Source organism: Stenella coeruleoalba (assembly GCF_951394435.1).
Source record: "Stenella coeruleoalba genome assembly, chromosome: 9".
NCBI classification, from domain to species: domain Eukaryota; kingdom Metazoa; phylum Chordata; class Mammalia; order Artiodactyla; family Delphinidae; genus Stenella; species Stenella coeruleoalba.
Genome location: NC_137155.1, coordinates 62,192,709 through 62,202,849, shown reverse-complemented (window position 1 = coordinate 62,202,849; position 10,141 = coordinate 62,192,709). Strand labels below are relative to the sequence as shown.

Here is a 10,141-nt window from a genome sequence, read left to right as displayed (position 1 = left end):
CTCAGTTCCTTTACCAGCAGAATGGCGAGATTAAACCTGTGTATTTCCTACCAAGTGAAATAAGGTCACATGGAAGCACTTAGAACAGTGCCCAACACATCCTAGAAATTCAATTTAGGATGTCATCTTCCCTTTGTCCTTCCAAGGCAACGGTGAGAGGACATGGGTGAGAGTGTTTTGAATAATTTAGAAAACTCAGAGCTGGTGAATGATGAGCACTCGCAGGCTCAAGACCGCTGGTAAAGCTCTGTGTTGAGTCTCTATGGAGCCTCTGAGCCCAGAAGGCTGACGCTCCTTCACCTTCACCCACACCGGCGCTCGCTTGCTCTTTCTTTGGTTTGTGTGTCTTTGACTCACCTCTCAGACCTGTGAGAGGAGAGCTTCAATACCTGCAGTGACGAATCTGCGTTCTGCTCTAACCATGAAGCCTTCCATTTCATTCTGGAAAATACGGCTTCTTTAAAAGGGTGCCCTTGGACCGACAGCAGAGTTAAATGTTAGAATGAGGAAAATGTCTCCCATTTCCTGCTCCGCTTTGGACCCTTTTCCGCCAGAGTGGTAGAGACCATGACCCCAAGGGGCATCACATTCGGAGTGAGGCAAAGAAGCCATTTCTACTCAGCTTTCATCCTGCTATCATGAAATTCCACCACAGAGCTGTCTTTAAATTGCTCTGATGGTTAGAAACTATACTGCATTCAGATTTCAGCTTAAAAAGCTCTGTGTGTGTGTGTGTGTGTGTGTGTGTGTGTGTGTGACTGTGCGCACGCACGTGTATACACTTATGTGAATTCACCAAGATTCTGGTAGCATCTGGTGGAAGAAAACCCCAACTGCTGTCTTCCCTACAACTCCATCTTGCCTTTCAATGTTACTTAAAAAATTTCTCATCTGCCTCTTGCCCCAAACTGGAAGTAGCAGTGGGAAAAGAATTAATGTATTTTGATTCTAGAACCTTGACACTACTTTAATTCATGCAATAGCCCTTAAGATCAAGTACCATTATTGCCATTTTTAAGGTGAAGACACTGAGGTCAAATACTTCAAACTAAGCTCTCAGAGAGTAGAACTGTGTTTTGTTAGCTTTTCTATCCAGACCACAGTTCCTGACATGTCATGGGGATTCTCTCAGGAAGGTTCAGCTCACTGTAGGGACAAGGGTGATGACTAAGATTAGAAACTCAGGCCAAGTGGAGGCTGTTGGTGAAGCAGCCCATGCTGAAGAGGGGGACGGTCTGGAGAAGGCCTTATCCACGGGGTGGGTGAGGGCATTGTCAGGATTTCCTCAATAATAGATTATGGGGTTGCAAAGAAAAGTGGGCTTCAGAGTAGGAGAGAAACACCCATTCTGCCAGTTACAAGCTCTATCATTTTGTCATCTCTTGTATGATCTCCTTGAGCTTTCATTTTCCATCTGAAACAGAGATGTCAGTATTTATCTCAAACAATCATGAGTACTGAATGAAAGTATTATATGAGTATTAAATGAGAGTATTACATGAGTATTAAATGAGAGTATTACATGAGAGAAGTGTGGCTCTTCCTGGCCTAGATCTTGGCATACGATGGACGCTCCATGAATATTTGTTTGTTCCCTCCATTTCCCCCTATGCCAAAGCAGTCCTAGCCTCTCTTTAGAAGGTGACAAGTTGTATTAAGTATCACCACAACCTCCAACATTCACAATCTCAAAGTCTTTATGGAACAGTATCTAGAAATGATGACATTTTAAAAATTCAGAATAATGAAACAAGAATATGATGCAGTGGAGTTACTGTCTTCTTTCCACGTTTTCTCCCCCTGTAATTGAAACCATTTTCAAGTTTTATTTAGTACAAAATTAATTTCACATTTTCATCAAGGAACTCATGTGGATCCCAGGGTGATTCAGATTTTCCAATACAGAAATTCATCGCATTCATCACTGGTATTTTTCAAGACAAAAGAGTTTATGCCAGAGGAAGCCATTTCAGTCCTGCTGTATGAGCAAAATAAAAAACCTTTTACATGACACTTCCAAATTCAGGCCTAACATTAATGTTTTGTAACAAAGCTGATTTAAAAAAAAAAAATCTGTATGAGTTACTCAGCCCCAACATTCTTGTTTCCCAAATGAAAAACACAACTTGACTTACCTTAGAAATAAACTGGTTTCCTCTTGAACTGAACTCAGGAATGACACTGGGCTCACCTGTCAGGGAGAAATGCACATTATGTCAACATGTGTGGGTAAAGCTCTGGCCATGGAAACTAGGAAGGTTGGCCTCCTGCACCTCCCTGCTGGCACGGGCTCCCCAGGGCAACCCCAGGGCTGTTATATGGAAGCTCATGTGATACACATGGCATCAGCACTAGGACCCCTCTAGGCTGGATTCCATCCCAGGCTAAGAAGAGCAGAGGCTGGGCTTTGGGACATCACACCTATGCACTTCAAGGAGCGCTCCCTGCTTTTAGTCACCAGAATATAACCCAGGGTCAGAAAAAACAGCCAAACAGGGGCAGGTGAGCAGGGAGCAGTGGCCAGGGAAAGGTGAATGGGTACGTTCTGGACACCCCTGAGGCCCACCAGTCCTGACCCCGAGATCCTTCGCCTGCCCCTCTCCAACGCTGGAATCCAACCACCTTCTTCCCAGGCCCTGTCCCCAGTCCTGGGAGCACCTCTCAGCACCCTCCAGGATACAATCAGCCCTCTGTTCCCTAGCACTGGGGAGACCTGACATTTGTTCCATGGCTTAACACTCTTAGTTCCTGGTCCCTCTTTTACTTTTTTTTTTCAATTGAGGTAAATTTCACTTAACATAAAATCCACCATCTTAACCATTTTAAAGTGTACAATTCAGGGGCTTTTAGTAAATTCACAGTGTTGTATAACCATCACCACCGTCTAATTCCAGAACATTTTTATTACCCCCCAAAGAAACCCTGAAGCCCTGAAGCAGTCACTCCACATTCCCTCCTGCCGCAGCTCCTGGCAACCACGAATCTGTTCTGTCCCTGTGGATCCGGATAAGTGCCCGCCCCCCCTCCAATAAGCAGCACTTTGCCCTTGGCCAAAACCATGAGAAATGAAGGTCAAAAGATGACCCAAGCCTTTTTAAGATATCAAAATGTCTTCAGCAAAATGGTAAATTGCTCTCAGAATAGATTTAATATATTTTTTCTCTTTTATTTGATTCCCAAACTCCGTGACACTGCCATGAACCTGGACTCTTGATCAACAAGTCAAATGCACGCATGGACAGCGACGTGTGTTTAAGTTCATCCCTGCATATGTACATGTATGTTACTGCACAAATACGTTCTGTTAACGCAGAAAGGCAACCTCCCATGGTCTCTGTACTAAAAGGCCTTGCTACTATCAAATGAAGGGAAGCACATGATGCTAGTTTCCAGGGAGAAAGAAAGGCCCTTGACTACAGCTGGGCACAGTGGGGAAAAACAGTGCCGCTTGATTTGCCCAAGTCACCCTTGCCCACGGGCCTTGTGGAATCTGTCCCCCTCTGGACCTGTGCTTATGGAAGTTCAGGAGGGGGGCTGTCATACATTGATCTGTCTGAGGCCTCCTGGCAACACTTGGGGAGCACAATACAGTCTTGTAGAGTTATGTTCAAAGGTCAACTCTACTTGTTAAGATTCTTAAGGTGTCTGTTTCATTTAAATCAAGTTTTGTGTTTGTACATGTGTGTTTTTTAAGGGAGAATGGAATCTCCTGAGAGAACAATTCCACGCAAATTAGAAACATATGCAGGCATTCAGTAGGTCAGCTCTGTAAAGATGTGTTATTGTATCTTATATTTATAGGAATTTTATTCACAGATAAGGCCACATATGAAGTATGTTTCTCTGGGCCCAGGTTAACAGGTCCCTCCCATGCTGATTTGTTTAGATACAAAAAAATATATATATATTTTGCTGCTCCTTCAGAGAGAGATAAGGAAGAAAAATATATTCCATACAACTCAAAGAGCTAGAGCTCTTTAAGTGGGTACACTTATGAAATATTTCAATGTGGCATCATATTTGATACCAAAAAAGTGGAAGAGACACAAGGTCTGTGTGGACCACACTGCTTTTAAGTAGCCTTGGCCTGTTTTGCTTTCATTGTGGTGGCACTGCCCACCTAGGGGCTATAACTCCTATCTAAGCATGAGACAGATTTAGAGACAAGGTTAATACTGTTAACGGGAATTTCTACATTTAAAGTTAAATACATAAAAGTGTATTTTATATGTTGTTTACAATTACTGCTTCTTCCCCTGTTTCCAAAAATTGCTAAATCACCTATGTCAATATAATGGGAGAAGGAAGCAGGACTAAGAAGGAAAAGAAAACTAACATTTATTGACTGTCTTGTCCTCTCTCTTAGCTCTTAATCTATTTGGCCTTATTTTTATTTCTTACAACTACCATGTGGGGCAGATAAAGTTATCTCCATTTTACAGATGAGAAAACTGAGATTCAGACAGATTGGGTGAGCCATTCAAGCACCCAACTAAGCACTGAAGGTGGAATTTGAAGTTAAGCTGGTCTGACTCTAAGAATCACATAAGACTGTTGGTATTAGGCGAGAGGCTCCCAAACACAGTGGGAAGAGCCTATGCGTGAGGCTGGATCATCCTGCCCCTTCTCCAGACTTTGCCACTTTCTTGGTAATGTTGTGAGAGAACCAAGAATTCTCTGGGTTTCGCTTTCCCCACTGGTGCCCTGGAATAACACTGCCTGCCCATGCTGCCTCTTAGGGATATCATCAAATAAGGAAATTTATGGTGAGACTTTGAAATACAAAAGTAAGGTATTTTGTAATATGGTTTGGTGATCTACAGGGCTCCCCAAATTGGGATGCTCAGGATAATCCACTGGCGTGTGGGGAGAAATTAATTATTCAAACTTCCACTTATATTTCATTTTACTCTAAAGCAAGAAAAAATATATAGACATGTTAATAATAGTAGATGTACATAGTTTATCAGTAAATTCACAGATATTAGGAGTGGACGTCCAAAAATATTTTACTGATTAGGTGCATGATCAAAAAAGTTTGAAGACCACAAATCTTTACAATAAAAAAACAAAATTATTGTGGGCATATGGGTAGTGGTGGCTACAGACGTATAATGAAACTATAAAGTGAGTAGCTTAGAGCTCTACTAGTAAGTTGTCAAATATTTGTTTTTAATCCTCAGCATAATGGAAAGACCATAAAAGTCACCTTTTTTTTTCTTTTAATGAGCTTCAGTTCTAGAGTTGATTATTCATTATCTTAGTTCAAACAATCATCACTGGTTTAAGTAGGGTGAACTTTTATTTCATTCCATCATCTACCCAATCATTCATTCTGTTATAATGCCATGAAACCCATGAACCCACTACTCTACTTGAGAACTTGAAGTATATTTACCTATGTTTGTCTCTGTCTCTATTATCCTATCTCTTATCTCCTCACACAGAGGTAACCAGTATCCAGAATTTTATGATTATCATTCCTTTCTTTTAGAAAGTTTGATCACATACATATGTAAGCTTAAATAATATATTTAGTTTACTTGTTTTTGAACTTTATAAAAAGAGTATAGTATTCTAAAAAGTCATTTGGGACTAGTTTTCATTTAACATTATATTGAATGAAGTCCATATTTTTGTGGGTGGTTGTCACTCTATTTCACTGCTGTGTAATATTCCATTATACCATAAGTTATTCACCCATTTCCTTAGGGATGGGCATTTGGATTATTTGCAGTTCTTTGCTGCTAAGAACAATACTTCTTTGAACATTCTTATATCTGTCTCCTGGCACTCTCATGTAGGAATTTCCTTTGGGAATATAACAAGAAGTGAAAATTTGGGGTTGCAAGTGAAAGTTCAATTTAACAGAATAAAACCAAATTATTTTCCAAAATAGTTGCACCAGTGGGTCACTTTCTTAACCAGTTTACCCATCTTTCTTATATGGGAAAACTGACTAAAATGACTGCCATACACGGACCTATGGAGGTTAAAGAAGATAAAGAGGAAAGTACTCAGCACCCTTTCTAGAAAACAGAAAACTGTCAATAAATTAGCACTTAAATCTCTCTCTCCCAGTTATCTTAATCCCATGCCCTCTGCAGCCTCCTTTCCCATTTATAAAATGAAGGAGCAGGATGGGAGGAGCTCCAAGGCCATCACAGCTCTGACACATTGTAAGGTAGTGAAACGAATGCTAGACTAGTAGCCTCTCACTGCAGGTTCCAGAGGCTTAACTTCACAACAGGATACACTTTCTCACCACCCTGGTACTTATTCCCTAATCTCTGGAGCACATACTCCTTGGAATTACTGCAAAACTGGATGACAGCTGGCAGGTTCTTGATGCTATATAATGGTTGAAATTACAATGGGAAGGGAATAAAACTAATGATTAAATTGTACTTAGAATGAAACCCAAACTCTCTACCAAGGTCATGCATGACCCTTCCTTGCCGACTTCTGCCTCATTCCTCCCTAGGAGTTCACTTCTTTGCTCTCTAGGCCATAACCCATTGGTCTTGTTCAGTTCCTGGAACACTCCAGGCTATTGCCTGCCTCAGGGCTACTGCTCTTGCTACTTTTTCTGTTTAGAATGCTGACTCCTTACTCTTTTCATGGCTGGCTCTTTAGATGCTTTAGATCTCTGCTTCGAGTCACCTGCTCAAAAAGCATTCCCTCTCCTACCTGGGACATAGTTTCACTCTTACTACAAATATCCTCAGTCTCTGCATTTGGGATCTTTTTTAACATTTGGCTAAATTTATAGTGATTATATATATTTATCTGTTTACTTTTATTTTGGGTCTGTCTTCCCCACGAAAATGTTAGCTCTATGAGGGCAGAGACTGTCTTTACTACTCTTGTATTCCCCAGCCTATAGCGGTGTGTCAGATGTTTGTTGAATGAATGGATACATTGAGTGTCCACTAGGCATCAAGTTTTGTGTAAGCCACTCTACACATGTAACTATTTTCATCCTCTCAACAACCTTGTGACATAGCTATTATGAACCCCATTTAGACAGTAAAGAAGCAGGCTTATAAAGGTCAAGTAATATCTCCAAAGGCCCACATCTAAGGAGTGTTAGAGCTGGGATTTGAACACAGATCTGACTTCAAAGTCTGTTCACATTCCACTGAATCATGAAGACCATAGAAGAAGGTATTTAAGGAATGCAACTGATGTTGGATGTCCTTTTCAAACTAGCAGCCTAGAGTTTCCCTGGGAACTTCTCATTTTCTACGCTAAATCTCAGAGCTGTTAGTTTTGCAACATTGCACAACCCACTGATGGAAAATGTCACCTGACTTCTTTATCTGTTAACCAAACATTAAGAATAGCTATTTGGCCAAACTTATGCTATTGTTCCTCATCTATCACACTACAGTATTACTTATCGATGAAAAAGCATGTTCCCAAAATGTCACAGCAGGACTTTAAAAGCTAAGTAGACCCATAAATCATTCTTCTAAAAGCAAAAAAGCTGACCTCTTCCTTAACATCCAGATTTCTAATCTGTAAATTATATAGATTGCACCATTTCTTTTTCCCAAAGCTTAAATAGTAAAGCAGCCATTGTTATTTCCTTTTGTATTTCCCTAAGTGATTAGAAAATAGCACTCTTCAGAAACACAGGTCACATTTATATTTTCAATAAATGGATTAAAAGAATAGGTTTCCTTGGGCCACTAGATGTACTGTGCTCCCACTCAAGGGACCCAAATGCCAAAGGAAAATTGTGAGAATATAAATAACTTCCAATTTTCAGGTAATAGTGACAAAGTTGGAAAAGACTAAAGAACCGTACACCTCTCTGCCAACCACAAACATTATTTCTCTTAAGATTTAATTAAAGACTGTGTTGCCCAGAGACTCTTCCCTGGACTAGTCCCAATTTGTGCTGCTCAATCCCCTTCTCAACACTTACACATGACACTAATAACACATTATTAACTTCTGATTTGGGTGCTTCCTTATGTTTTTGTTCCAAAAATTTGCTGCATGAATAAAAGTTCAGGCTTGTCATATTTAGATGGCAACCATTTCAAGAATATGGACAATTTCTTCCAATTCTTTTGTGTCCTACACACACCTATGAATGCATGTTCATACTTCTATCCCTCCATCCACTCAGCACATCCCTCAGAGCAACTTTCAGGCTTTAGAAATAGTGTTAGGGCCACCTGGGGAGAGAAAACTACATGCAATTTGAACTCAATCAAAATGAAGAGGTGCTGACTAAATATGCACAGAAAAAAATAAAGCAAAATGTTGACAGTGGTTGTATAATCAAGGCAATAGAGTTCCTTCACTGATTTTTCTATTTTCAATAAGAATATGTGTCTATTTTATATCAAGGAACAGCTATTTTAAACAAAATCTAATCACGAAGTTGAAAGAACAAAGTCAAACATACAAAACAAAGAGGCAGATAGAAATATAGTGAACAAGCACTCAGATAGGACTTCAAGGTTTGAATTTGAGTTGGGAGTTTGCCCCTTACTAACCTTGTGAACTTTTCAAAGCTTGGTGTCTTTGTCTATAAATTGAAGATGAAAATATCTCCTTCATTGAGTGGTTCTGAGGACTGTATGAGATAATGTGACTGAAAATGCTTTACAGGACTGTAAAAGGCATTAAGTAATGAAAGGTATTATTACTTATGTTGTGAATTGGGTCTAATTTCAATTGGCCAGTGCTGCAAGTCAAGCCTATTGTAGACACCACTAAGCATATTATGGGATTAGGAGGCTCAAGGCCAATTATCCACAAAGGTGGTTTAAATGTTTGGTTCTTCCCATCCCATGGATATCACAATTTGCTCCGGTTGAGTGGATGCTAAAAAAGTCTTACCAATTCAAGTGCCCTTCCTACAATTAAGACGCAAGCATTGGGGACCACATAACTGGCCTAAGAACTACCAAGTAAATCACTAGACATATGGCGTCCCCACCTCCTTTGAACCTCAGGCCTTCAAGGTCTCTCTCTCTCTCTCTCTCTCTCTCTCTCTCTGTCATTAAATGGAAAGATTACAGCTGTTGGAGTCATTACCCTGGGTTCAAATCCTAGTGACCCCACTTACAAGGTTCATGGGCTTGGGTAAGTCACTTAGTTTCCTCATGCTAGTAAGAATACCTAACTTGCAACTATTATGAAAATTAAACGAGATGATTGTAAAGCATCAAACACAATGCCTGGCACATAATCAGGCTCAATAAATACTAGTTTCTATCTCCCCCTCCTTTGCCTACTCAATGCTGGTTTGAGCACTGCATATGTCTTGATTGTACATTCATCACAAATTCCTGGACCTCGGGCACATCAGATGTTCCAAGCATTGAGAGGTAATAAATTGGAGGAAACCCCCAGGGCTGTGGGAAGCCTGACTTCCCAGCCCCTTAAGCAGACCACCTACTGCTGCCTAAAGCAGCCACCCCGTGAGGGGAACAGCTGCCAGACACAGGGACAGGGACAGAGGCCTCCATCTGCACCTCCACCCTCTTGCCTTCATGCACAGAGGGCAGCCGCGGTCCCCCAGGAGACGCCAGGGGGAGATTTCAGTGTTTCAGATGACAGATCAGCCTGTGTTCTCTGACCCAGATTAGACCCGACTCAGAACTAGTTCACCCGCCTATGTCACCAGCAAATGATTTTAATTCACTCCCGGGAGACTGTAAGGACCGCTTGCACCAATAATGCATGTAATCTGGCTGAGCTCTGCAGTGAGCACTCATAAGGCTGTGGCTTTCACATGTTCCACAAATATTTCACGGGCCTGTCAGCCTCAACTTATCCACGGGGGCCAGACTGCACATTCAGCACTTCCGTGTCCCCAGACAGTTGGGGGAGGGAGAGACAAGGGGGAGGCAGGAGAAGATCCCAAAGAGAAGAAAGGAAAACACACTGAGGACCTAACACGGTGGTTCTCAGCGTGTGGCCCCCCGTCCAGCAGCATCATTGTTAGAAATGCTCTTCTCAAGTCCTGCCCCAGCCGCAGGGAATCAGAAATACTGGGGTGGGGCCCAGCTATCCGTGTTTTTACCAACCCTCTTGTAAAACTGGGGCAGGTTAGAGTTTGAGAACCACTGACCCAGCTGAACAATGTATAGGTAGGCTAAAAGTCTAAATACAATGA

At 41.3% G+C, this 10,141-nt stretch overlaps 1 protein-coding gene across 4 annotated transcripts in view; it reads right to left on the bottom strand.

Moving 5' to 3' along the window:
- Positions 1-2,150: 2,150 nt before the first annotated feature.
- BBS9 (Bardet-Biedl syndrome 9) overlaps positions 2,151-10,141 on the bottom strand; it is a 614,322-nt gene continuing 606,331 nt past the window's right edge. For all 4 annotated transcript variants that reach the window (XR_013829928.1, XR_013829929.1, XR_013829930.1 and 1 more), the window contains one exon: positions 2,151-2,191. The gene's annotated coding sequence lies outside the window, so the exon portion shown is untranslated. The remainder of the gene's footprint in view (positions 2,192-10,141) is intronic.